Consider the following 13,418-nt stretch of genomic DNA (forward strand, 5'->3'; position numbering starts at 1 on the left):
AGAAACGGACAGCCCTGTTGGACGTATCAGCAAGAAAAGATAGAAGGAAAGAGGAAAGGAAAGGGAAAGAGAAGAAAATAAAAGAAAGAAAGGAAGGAAGAAAAGAAAAAGAAAGAAAGAGAGAGAGAGAAAGGGAGAGAGAAAAATAAGAAACAAGAGATTTCATGTGGTTACACCACGTCGAGTCATGACTGAATTGACTCAGTGAAAGAATATCATCAAACTTGTTTTGGGCCAAGACTTAAGTGCTAATTAAGGTAAGTTAGTCATTTATGTGAAAGTTTATATTAAGTTTTGATTTAAATAATAATTAGTTAAAGATGAAAACCCGAATTGAGCCCTAGCCATATAATCAGTGTAATCTATGGTTGAAGTCGAATTTAAAATGCACGCAATAGGTTCTAACAAGATGAAAGGGCACTTCAACGTCAAAAGATGAGGGTTTTATCCTTTAAACTTACTTTAATTTAAGTTGATATGATCTATCTTGCCTATACCTAATTTCATGTTACTGTGAATTGTCCCTACAATTATATGTTTTACCATCAATTATTTGACCTTTGGGATTATAGTATAATGTTAATTACATGTGATCTTTATGAATTTATATAGGGCGATGGATACAATCATTGCCCTTGCCTTTACCAATTTTGTTGAGTTAGCCCTTGCTACTCATCTGTTTATTGAGTTGGCCTGTCACTTTTCTTTTATCAAGTTGGTCATTACTACTCTTCTCTTTATTGAGTTGGCCATTGCCACTCCCCTTTGTTGAGTTAGCCATTACTGCTCTCCTCTTTATTATGTTGGTTATTGCCACTATTATCTCTATTGATTTGGCCATTACCACTCTTCGCCTTATGTTATTGGCCTTATACTATCTATTTTTAAAGGGCTTGGGCATGTGTCTTGTTATTCCAAAACCCCCATGATTCAGTTTACGTTATCTAATGATACAGGTGATGTGTTAAGAGGTATTATAACTAGTGATTCAAATATCTTATCATGTATGTAATGCACTCTAGGTAGAGACCTTCTTGGTCGTCACGTAATTCCATGGATTTTTAAGTAGTGGTGTACAAATCGATGTCTGTAATTCACAAATGCAGTGTCACATCACTTTCAGGATTGGATGTCGCAAATAGTCGCTCCATGAACAAATCATATCACATAATCCATCCGGCTCATGTGTTGTCCGCCTTAAGGTGTTCACGTAAATCCACGATAGCGTTGGTCATGCCAACGAATATCCGTAATTATGAGATGCGGGTCGAGTTGGATTTTTTATGAATCGTATTCCACATTGTAATGATCACTACGTATGATGAGCCGCACACACTTTGCTAGGCATGCATCTCATGTTGGTTGTTTGCGCATACTGATATTGCTTGCAGTAGTGAAATACGAGACGTATCAGAACTTTTATATTACTTTTTATGAATCTCTTAAATTAATGTTAATCTTAAAAGATAACCATCACTATGAGTAGGTCGTTGACCCCCTCCAACCGTACAAATGATGTAGGTGATGCACAAATTAATGCCTTAGAGGACCGTCTCCCTATAAAAGACTATACAAAAAGAATACGAAGAAAGTTTTATGATTTAGTTTTATACTTCTGCTGCGAACTTGATAAATGTAATAAGCTCCCATTGAGGGGGCATTTGATTATTTTTTTACTTTGATGAAATAATCAATACATTTGATTTTATTCTCATGAATGTTACCTTCATGAATGTATCTGTATGTGATCTAAATGAAATAATAATAATAATAATAAGGTGTGATTTTTAAAGCATCCAATTTATACATTATTAATACCCGATTTTCTCAGGCACGAGTACAGACTCTGGCTGTGAAAATTCGGGATGTTACAATTGGTATCAAAACATGAGAATGAGATTAACTGGGCCTAAGGGGAGTGGACCATCATAAGCTTTACGTGACCTGGATTGGGTTATAGATTAGATACATATACTCATCTAAATTCTCAAAGGAACTAGGAAGTTGAGGAATTAGAAACCCCATATTCAGGCCCCAATTGGAAATATTAAGGTAGATGCGAAACTTATAAACTATGAATCTAGGTACCCCCATAGTAAATCCCAAAAAAAAATTCAAATAAGTTTGTTCTGAAAGTCATTCTTAGATAGGATCAGCATTAAGAAGAACAAGTTTCCCTTACATGAATAGGGACTTCCCTAAATATTCCAGAATTTATGACTATTTCAACGAAATTCTAACATGTTGCAAAACCTCCACTAGATAAAGAAGGAAGACACATCAGAAAATTTTAAGAACTTTTCAAGAGATCATTTAGGTCTCCGTCAACCTTCCTCTAAAATTTCATCTCCATTGTAGTCTAGTTGGTTAGGATACTCAACTCTCACCCAAATGACCGGGGTTCAAATCCCAGTGAGCAGAACCATAATCAGGAAAGACATAAGTTGATCAATCTAATTACCAAATCTTTGGGTTGAGATTTTGTTTAAGGGGGTAGGCTGTAACATCCCAATTCATATAGCCAATTATACGCACCTAGACATATATCTACCTACCTCACGAGTAGCACGTTGAGAATTTAAACATAATGAATCAGTAAGGATAATAGAAGGAATTTCTGGTAGTGTATCAAATAATTAGAGCACGTAGTGAAAGCATAATGAGCCACATAAAATTATCTCGTACGAGAATATAGGACTCGTGATATTCCCCATGAATTTAGAACAATCGAGATTATGAACTAATGGAACCATGTTTCACGAAAGTTCCCGGTTTGACTCAAATTCTAAAGTCCTAGAAAATCTCAAATGATCTAAGTGTCTTAATCAAGCAAAGGATTGAGATTGAACAGGATTATAAATTGATGCCGGAAAATCCTCTATACTCCGTAGGCGAAGGATCTATGTATCGGGCGTAAACCCACTACAACCATCTATTCATATTACCTTGAACATGGGGAATCCTTAGAGGCATGGAAAATGGCTTGTATAGTAGAAGTACTAAATTTTGGGGGTGAAATTATGTTTAAGGGGGGTAGATTGTAATGCCCCAAACATTTCACCCGAGTATTGAAAGTTCTCAAGCATTAACAAGAAGTTAACTTAATATGTACATGTGTAGGATACAAATCTAACTATCCTAACCCTACATCTATTCCCTAACATGAACCTAACCGTTAAGAAATATCTCTATTTATAGATCCAGCAATATGACCGTTGATTTTAATACAAGATCATCGATCTCGTGATTTGACGTAAGTACATTCCCTTAAATGAACTGGTGAATAACTCCCAACCCATAATGATCGAGATGTAAGACCATTTGTAAGAATTGTATAGAAAAGTGCATACAAACACGTAGAACCATTAGGTCCCCCAAAAATCTTATATCAACAATAATTACAAAAATGCCATTAACCTAGACCCTTGAATTTTGGATCTCATGGTTCCCATGATCTGTTTAATGTAAAATTTTACATCATGCCTTTATATCATGAATTAGTCGTACACATCAGATTTCAACCCTTAGATCATTGTAAAAGTGACCCAATTGATAGATCAGCCCCTCGACCATTGATTTTGGTGTCCATCGAGTGAAGAACGGTCCTGGGTAATCTTGGTAGGGAATTTCCCTTCATCTGTGTCTGTATGATCGTTTGAATAGGTTGGATGATAAATAAACACCACCGTAGAGCCTAGAAAGGTTTCAACTGTAGGAATCATTATACCACTATTCATGGTCCACCTGATCTTTGGATATACACCCATTTTGGGCTCAACCCCTTAAATTAGATAAAGAAGTGAATGGACAGCATAGATCTCTCAAAAGGACATCACTAGTGGCCCTACAAGTAGTCCCAGTGTGCACGATACGCGTGCACCACTAGCGCACCGAACCAGATATCGAGTCAAACCTAGTTTGACCCGATAAAATTCTGAAGGAAGCCCGTTTCATTTGTGAGTTAGCAACGGACGTTGTACACTGTGATGATGGTGGGCCACCATCTTCACCTGTGTGAATGATCCGAACCGCCCATCTCATCGGGAAGCTCGGCTCGATCAAAACCATGGCATCCGTGTGCATCCATGCAAGCACACGTGCCTACAGTAACAAATGCAAGAAGTCTAGACGCCGCATGATTCAAACGAACGAGGTCTGTTTGTGATCATTGTGGCCCACCATGACCGACCAGATGAAAAATCAGAACCGTCTAACTTGACGCCAGGACAAATTTGAGAGAATCCACGATTTCTTCACATTGAGTCCAGCTCACCGAGGGCACGTGTCCAATCGCAACTGGACTATGTAAAAACAGAAAGCTGTTTGTTTGCTTCATTGGCAAACTGACACTTTTATAACAACGGCCCTTATATGGGATTCATCTTAGCCGTTCGAACCCCTCCTAGAATAGTTCCGCCATTCCTCATGCAAACCTCCCGCGATGTAGTAGGAAGAAACCAGAAGCAGTCTGAATTCTTTCACATGAAAAACCTGTACCGGACTTATTGGCTCTGATCTGGGCCCTTCAAAAGAAGGAGAAGGAGCGACCAATCTCTTCCACGACGCCCAAAAAGATGGGAATCCAAACACTCGTGTCGGTTTCCCTGGCTACGTAAATAGAGAGGTGCGTAAACTTCGGTTATTGCGTCGTAAATAGGCCTGTGCAGAAGAATTTGGAGGCCCCCCCTGGCCTATAAAAATTCCTCCCATCCTCTAACAGAAAAGGCGTAGAGGGAGAGAGAAAAAAGGAAAGAGAGAGAGAGAGAGCAACGGCCAGCCCTGCTGGACGTATTAGTAAGAAAAGATAGAAGGAAGAAAAGAGAAAAGGAAAGGGAAAGAGAAGAAAAGAAAAGAAAATAAAAGAAAAGAAAAAGAAAGAAAGAGAGAGAAGAAGAAGAAGAAGAAGAAGAAGAAGAAGAGAAAGAAAGAGAAAAAAAACAAGAGATTTCGTGTGGTTACACCACGTCGAGTCATGACCGAGTTGACTCAGTGAAAGAATATCATCAAACCTATTTTGGGCCAAGACTCAGGTGTTAATCAAGGTAAGTTAGCCATTTACTTGAAAGTTTATATTAAGTTTTGATTTAAATAATAATTAGTTAAAGATGAAAACCCGGATTGAGCCCTAACCATATAATCGGTGTAATCTATGGTTGAAGTCGAATTAAAAATGTACGAAATAGGTTCTAACAAGATGAAAGGGCACTTTAATGTCAAAAGGTGAGGGTTTTATCCTTTAAGCTTACTTTAATTTAAGCTGATATGATCTATCTTGCCTATACCTATTTCATATTACTGTGAATTCTCCCTACAATTATATGTTTTACCAACAATTATTTACCCTTTGGGATTATAGTATAATGTTGATTACGTGTGATCTTTATGAATTTATGTGAGGTGACGGATACAAGCCTTGCCCTTGCCTTTACCAATTTTGTTGAGTTAGCCCTTACTGCTCTTCTGTTTGCTGAGTTGGCCTTTTCCACTCTTTTTTTATTGAGTTAGTCATTACCACTCTTTTCTTTATTGTGTTAGCCATTGCCACTCCCCTTTGTTGAGTTAGCCATTACTGCTCTCCTCTTTATTATGTTGGCCATTGCCACTCTTCTCTTCATGTTATTGGCCTTGTGTTATCTATCTTTAAAGGGCTTAGGCATGTGTCTTGTTATTCCAAAACCCCCATGAGTCAGTTTACATTATCTAATGATGCAAGTGATGCATTAAGAGGTATCACAACTAGTGATTCAAATATTCTATCATGGACGTAATGCGCTCTGGATAGAGACCATCTTGGTTGTCACGTAATTCCATGGGTTTTTAGGTAGTGGTGCACAAATCGATGTGTGTAATTCACAAATGCAGTGTCATATAACTTTCAGGATTGGATGTCGCAAATAGTTGCTCCATGAACAAATCGTGTCACATAATTCATCTAGCTCATGTGTTGTGCGCCTTGAGGTGTTCATATAAATCCACGGTAGCATTAGCTATACCGACGAATATCCATAGTTATGGGATGTGGGTCGAGACCGATTTTCTATGAATCGTATTCCGCATTGCGATGATCACTACGTATGATGAGTCGCACACACTTTGCTATGCATGCATCTCATGTAGGTTGTTTGCGCATACTGATACTCCTTGTAGTAGTGGAATAAATGTATCAAAACTAGAGGTGTACAAGAGTCGAGCCGAGTCGAGCTTTGCCCAGCTCGTGCTCAACTCGGACTGCTCGAGTCTCAGCTTGTGCTCGGCTCGGCTCGGCCTACGAGCTCGAAACAGTAGCTCATGCTCGGTTCGGTCAAGTTCGAGTCGAGTTCAAGCTGAGTTTTCGAGTTGAGTTCGAGTTTTCGAGCCGAGTTTTGAGTTCGAGCTTTAAGCCAAGTTTAAGTTATAAATTGAGATTCATTTGAATTTGAATTCGATTATCAAATTGGAATTCGAAGTTGAACAAAGCAAAAAAATATATAAAATGCATAATTTACAATTAAAAAACTTCGATACTTACATATTTACATTGTTTAAAATTATAATTTATAACTAATAACCTCTATAAGAGGAGTGTCTTCCTGTATTGTTATCTGATCCATCCGAACTACTATATATTTTTTCATATACATATTGGTTCACTTCCTCTGAGTCATAAGGCGAAGCGATGTTTCCTTCGTGCTATTTTACACTTTAAATTAGATTTTTTAAACTTTCTTTATGTTAAAAATTATATATAGTACTCAATGCCTTATAAAATTCACCGAGATGGGTGAGAAATTTTAATTTGTTACTCTTCTTCTTCTTCTTGCTTTTCGTACTCGATCATTCTTCAACATCCTGTTGCCTTTGAAGATATCGCTGAAGTCTAGAAACTTTTTTTATACTGGGTTTTAAGGCGAGTTGGAATTGTTCTTCCTCTAAAACTTTTAATCTGGCTTCCTCCTCTACATCTTTCGTAGAAGTCATTCGTGTACTAGATCTAGAACCAGAAGGTTTGGATGGATTGGAATGTTTTCTATTCGAATCTAAAAGGGTTTGAAAAAGAATTTAAACATCCTTAGGGGCATTAGGGCATGGTTTTGCATCACCACCTCGACATGAGAAGTGTAACCGAATCCGATTTGTCTTATTCACAAACTTTGCGCCATACAAACCACACACAATCTTTGTTCTTCCAGACCTTGGTGACAATTCAATTACGGAAGCGTGGTCCCAAATGTTCACTGATGGGTCAGATGATGACATATCTACAATTAATTTTTAATTAAAAAATCAGAATATTGATAAATAATTTGAACTTGATATAAGAACAAAATAAAAGTAAATGAATAGTAGTGAGTAAATAGTAAATAAATATCAAAGTCTTACAAACCACATTTCAACACTTTTATGTTTCAAGTTAAATAATATTATAGATCATTCAAGTTTCAATAAAAATAATTATAGATCTACAGGTAGAGACTCGTCATGAATCTCAATCTCAATAAAAAAAAATCATTTATATCATCTCCTCCCCATATCAGGCGCAACCAATCTTCTGTACAAATTAATACTTCAACTATATTTGGTAAAAGTGAGCTTTGATACTTGCTCACAACCTTGCTTCCTGTGCTGAATGCGGATTCTAATGCCACTATTAAAATTGGCATTGATAATATGTCTCGTGCCATCACAGATAATGTAGGGTATTTTGATTCACTAACCCTTATTTTCCACCACTTTAATACATCAAATTTGGATCGCATTATGATTGGCTCATTGAAGTATATTTCTAGCTCTGATTCCTTAATGCTAAGTATGATAGGTATTCATTTAACATATCCTCATACTAAGTATAGAAACATTCGTATCTCTACTTTTTTCAACACCTGCTGCAGGTAAAGTAATAATATACAAATTGTACAAATCTTCAAGGGCTTGACGAACCTTTAACGTTTCTGTTACCACTCTTTCAGTAGGATAAATCTTCATAAAAATAAACTTAACCAACCCCATATTACAATGAGGATTAAGAACAACTGCTAAGGATATCAACAGATGACATTCGTTCCAATATTTATCGAACTTCGCCTTCATACCAACTGTCATCTGGTGTATGAAATCTAGACCTGCACCGACATTTTTCTGTAGAGCATCCTTAATCTTCCAAAGAGATGGAAGAAATAGATTCGTGATTGGCTACTGATTCTTGGAAAAAATCTTCGTGCAATCGTAGAAAACTTTGAGAAAGGTGTGAACTTGTTTTACTTTGGCCCAATCATCTGTGCTCGACAACTAAGACTACGTTCTGTCATGTGTCGCATATTCAGAAAATGCAAGCTGTAATTCTATTGTCATATCTAACATTTCATAAGTCGAGTTCCAATGCATACACATATCTAATTTCAACATTTTTTTAGATGAAACATTCAAACCTTGGATGATGTCATTCCATACATTCAGTCTCGGTGGCGACCCTCTTATATATTTCATACTTTCTCTTATGTTTTCTACAGAGTGGTCAATTTCTTTCAGCCCTTCTTGTAATATCAAATTCAGAATATGGGCAAGACATCTGACCTGAAATATTTTTCTATCAAAAAATAAATTTCTTGTAGCCTTGAACTGGTTATGTAAGCATGAAAAGATACTGTCATTTACTGAAGCATTGTTTAAAGTTATTGCTGAAATTTTTTTCTCAATGCCCCAGTCTTGTAGACAATTATAGATACAATCTGAAATAAGTGAACCAGTATATGGAGGAGGAAGGTTGCGAAAGTTCAAAATTCTCTTGCAGAGTTTTCAATCCTTATCTACATAGTGAACGGTTAATGAAATATATCATTTTCTTTGATTGAACGTCGTCCATAAATCAAACTTCAAACCTATTCTAGACACTGAATATAAAACTTCTTTCAGTTTCATCTTCTCCTTTACGTACGTCTTCATGCACTCTCTCTGCACTGTGACGTAGGAGATATTCTCGGCTCGAGAGTTAAGGAATTGACAGAAAGACCTAAACCCTTTACTTTCTATCACTCTGAAAGGTTTTTTTTTGAGAATCACTAATCTAGCATACCACTCTTTCAGCTTCTCTTTATCAAACTTATGAGTTGACACTATCCTTTGTGAGTCATCCCCTTTTGACTTCGTAGCTGACAGCAACTGTTGGCCGGGAGGAGGGAGTCTTGATCTCTTAAGACACGTCTTCAAATGTCTGTTTAGATGTGTTGTAGATCCTCCTAAAATCTTGTTGTATAACCCTTTGTAATGATTATACTTTATGTTTGTTACATCGTTAACTGTGACTTCTTCAAAGTCATCCCACACTGCTGATCTATTCTTTTTCCATTTGCCTATAATTGATGTGTCTCCCTCTACGATTAGAGGAGATGTGGCTGATGCACCCATTCCGGAGGTATTTGGGCTTTCGTCTTGACTAGTCATTTATAAAATAAAGTTCTTGATATGTTATACCACTATACCTAGACCACTAGACGGGCATACTTACTTAACTGTCTAAATCAGTCACCCATTCAAGGTTAGATAGATTGTAATGCTTTCATTTTTCAATTTAAATACTATGCCGAAATTCCAACAGCATCTCCCCTTATCTCTCCAGAATATATTAATCCTGTATTTGATTCACATGTCAATCATCAACAAAAAGTATGGACATTTGATGATGGAAATAAATACAGAAAATATATCCAGAGAGAAAAAGGAGAGATGAAACCAGAACAGGCATATCATTTAAATTGGAATAAATGAAAACATTACAATCTATCTAACCATGAACTGTCCAAAAAGGGACAATTTGAGAATGTCTATGCATCCAAGAACACACTGAATCTATATCTAACAATATAGAAATCCTCAAATGGGCAACTGATTATCCTATACTACAACTAGAACAATAAAAATAATTAATAAATAGGCCAACAAAAGAGCAAGCTGAAAGGATAATTATTAACAACATTTATAAAAATAAAATATATCCAATAGCCAATAGGTATAAGCATAAATTAAGACTAGCTAATAAAAATTTAAAAAATTGCTTCTCTATTTTAAACTCAACGGGAAGATCTAGTAATTTCACCCTAGGACCCTTGGGCCAACATGAAAGCAGGTTCTAAAGGAGTTACTGCTCGAAGAGCACAGCTGGAAGTGTTACCTCTTCTACCAAACGGGCTGTTGAGAGTTTTTAGAAAAATAACCATCTATGTGAATTATTACATTAAGTTAAAACTAGAGATATCCCTCCTAAAATTGAACTCGAGTTTTGACCTGGCAGACATGATCCCCAAGTTTTAGATCCATTGATGGAGTGCATCTCAAAAATCAGACTTACTGAAAAATTCCTAATTATCATCTACCTAGTGTGGCTCATGGGTGATGCTCCATCCCATTGTTTTAAGTGACTATAACTTGTGTTGATGTAAATAGTGTAAAGTCATTTATGAGATGTTTGAATCACAAGTTACTTAATACAAGCTACTTAGCTTACTTGGTTTTTTACTTATCCAGTTGAAGTGATTAAGTAACTTTAAATAAAAAAGTTACTTATAATTGATCTTAAACTAAATTTTCTAATCTTAAATAAGTTACTTTCTACTTTAGTAAGTATAAAAAATAACTTATTTGGTGGTACCATGATGTGTGTATTTTATCTATGCTAACCATCCATTTTTTTCATATCATTTTACACATACACCACCATGGTGGGACCAACAAAGCACTAACCACTAGAGACGATGTTACAAGCAGTGTTTATAGGTAATCTACATCCAACTTTGTCATTGAAAAAGTCTTTATATTCCTAGGGGATACAAATGATACACATGCATTTAAAATTGCATGCAAGAAATACAGTAATTTAAAATAAATTATACAAATTACTAATTACAATTTAGACATGTTATGAACCTAGTATTACTCTTATAGGACCATCTTCCCTGAAAATATATGCAATAGTTAAAAACTAAAACAAAATAAAAATCAATGCTCTATTTCAATAGACAAGTGTTTATGAATCATAATACAATACAGTCAATTGCTAATAAGTTGATATGGTTTTTGAATAAACAAGTGTTTATGAATCATAATACAATACAGACAACTGTTTATGCATCGTAATACAATACAGTCAATCCATAAGGACCATAACACATTAGGAAACATAGACTAATAAGTTGATATGGTTTTTTCTATACATGATGCAATACAGTCAATTGTATGTGAGGCCCAACATGATGCATGTTAAATATCCAAACAATATAGTCAATTGCATGTGGGGCCCAACATGATCCAGAATTCAGGTTGGCCACACCATCTAGAACAGCTAGGGGTGTACACGAACTGAGCTACCTCAGTTGGCTCGCTTGACTCAACCTGTAAAATCACATGGTGGGGCCCACCTGAGATCTAGAATGTCCTGTTTCCTGTGGTGGGGCCCACCTCATTCTGGTTTGGGCTGATTTTTGGGGCCCACACTGCTGACTGGAAAACATCAATTTAAAAGCAAGGGGCGACCGAGCTTACGACTTACCGGGGGTTGGACTCGGACTAGCCAGTTGCAGCAGGGGAAGAGGCGACCGGGCAGGGCACGAACCGCCGGACTTGAGAGAGAGAGGGAAGCAGGGGCGACTGGGTAAGGTAGGGACCCCCAGACTTGAGAGAGAGAGAGGGAAACAAGAGCGATCGGGCAGGGCAAGGATTGCCGGACTTGAGAGAGAGAGAGGGAAGACTGGTAAGGGAATTGGGGAAATGGTCGTGCAGTGCGGGTAAGGAGAGAGGATTAGGGTATATTTTTAAAGGGAAGGGAAATGGTGAAATGGTCGTGCAGCGTGCGAGTTGGGTTTTTTTTTTTAAGGGGGTAAAGTAAAGTAGGGTATTTTTTTAAGGGTGTATACACACATACACACACACCCTACACGAGTCGAGCCGAGTCGAACCAAGTCGAGCCGAGTTTAAGTCGAGTTCGATCCGAGTCAAGTCGAATTGGGGCAAGCTCGAGCTCCAAAAAATAGCTCAACTCGGTTCGAACTCAGCTTTGATCCAAGTCGAGTCGAGCTTTTTTGAGTCGAGTTGAGCGAGCAACCGAGCTTACTCTGCTCGTGTACAGCTCTAATAAGAACTTTTATATTGCTTTTATGAATCTCTTGAATTAATAGTAATCTTAAAGGATAACCATCACTATGAGTAGGACATTGACCCTCTCTAACCGTACAGATAATGCATGTGATATACATATTAAAGACCTAAAGGACTGTCTCCCTATAGAAGACTATACAGAAAGAATATAAAGAAAGTTTTATGATTTTGTTTTATACTTCTGCTACGAACTCGATAAATGTAATAAGCTCCCATTGAGGGGGCATTTGATTATTCTTTTACTTTAATGAAATAATCAATACAGTCGATTTTATTCTTGTGAATGTTACATTTATAAATGTATTTGGATGTCATCTAAATGAAAAAATAATAATAATAAGGTGCGATTTTTAAAGTATCCAATTTTTACATTATTAACAACCAGTTTTCTCGGGCATGAGTACAAACTCTGTCTGTGAAAATTCGAGATGTTACAAAGATGCATGCATCATTTCATAATCTCATTCGTGCATTTAACAAGAGTATTATGAATTGTTTGATTTTTTATTTTATCATTACCTACACTGATTGGGTTGATAACATGCGTAACTTAGAACTAATAGAATCACTGAGTTACCTACTCACTCCCACTTGGGACGATGTTTTAAAACACCAACTAGGTATATAATTGATACATGTACTAGTGAGACCTCAGACGAGTAGGCTTAGATATGCTTGTGCCAACACCATTATGTTTCGGAAGATTGAGCATAAACTGAAAACTTTACACTTTAATCATCTTGGGTATATATATTGTGGTTTTTATAATCCTTCTTTAGGTGGACACCACTTTTCAATTGTACTTTGACTGTTTGCTCCATATTTATTAATTTTTGTTTTATCTCTACCTTGCTTTAGTTCTGCTAAGCTACATTGTGCAACTTTGATTATTCGTATATGAACTTAATGTGAATTAGAATAAGGACACATGCATTTTATTAAGTTAACACCTGGAAACTCGGGACCAGAGTCTATTTACTTGGGTGCCGATTTTCGAGACGTTACATACCCATTTAAGATCCAATGATTGACGTATTTGTCATGCTTACTTTTCATTCTCTCACGTGAAGAGTACACTGACATCCCCCACCAATTGGTGCAGATGTATATGGCTCATCAACCAATGCATATTACATGTTACATTGTTCGACGTCTTTGATGAGCCAAGTTTCCGATTGTTGGATGGCCAGGACTACATGAACATCCCTTCACCGGATCATGCAGACCTCTATGACACATCAAGAAATATACTTATTTAAAAATCTGAAGCTCAATAGCTTGGACGCTTGGACTTT

Source organism: Magnolia sinica, chromosome 14, assembly GCF_029962835.1.
Source record: "Magnolia sinica isolate HGM2019 chromosome 14, MsV1, whole genome shotgun sequence".
In the NCBI taxonomy this organism is placed as follows: Eukaryota; Viridiplantae; Streptophyta; class Magnoliopsida; order Magnoliales; family Magnoliaceae; genus Magnolia; species Magnolia sinica.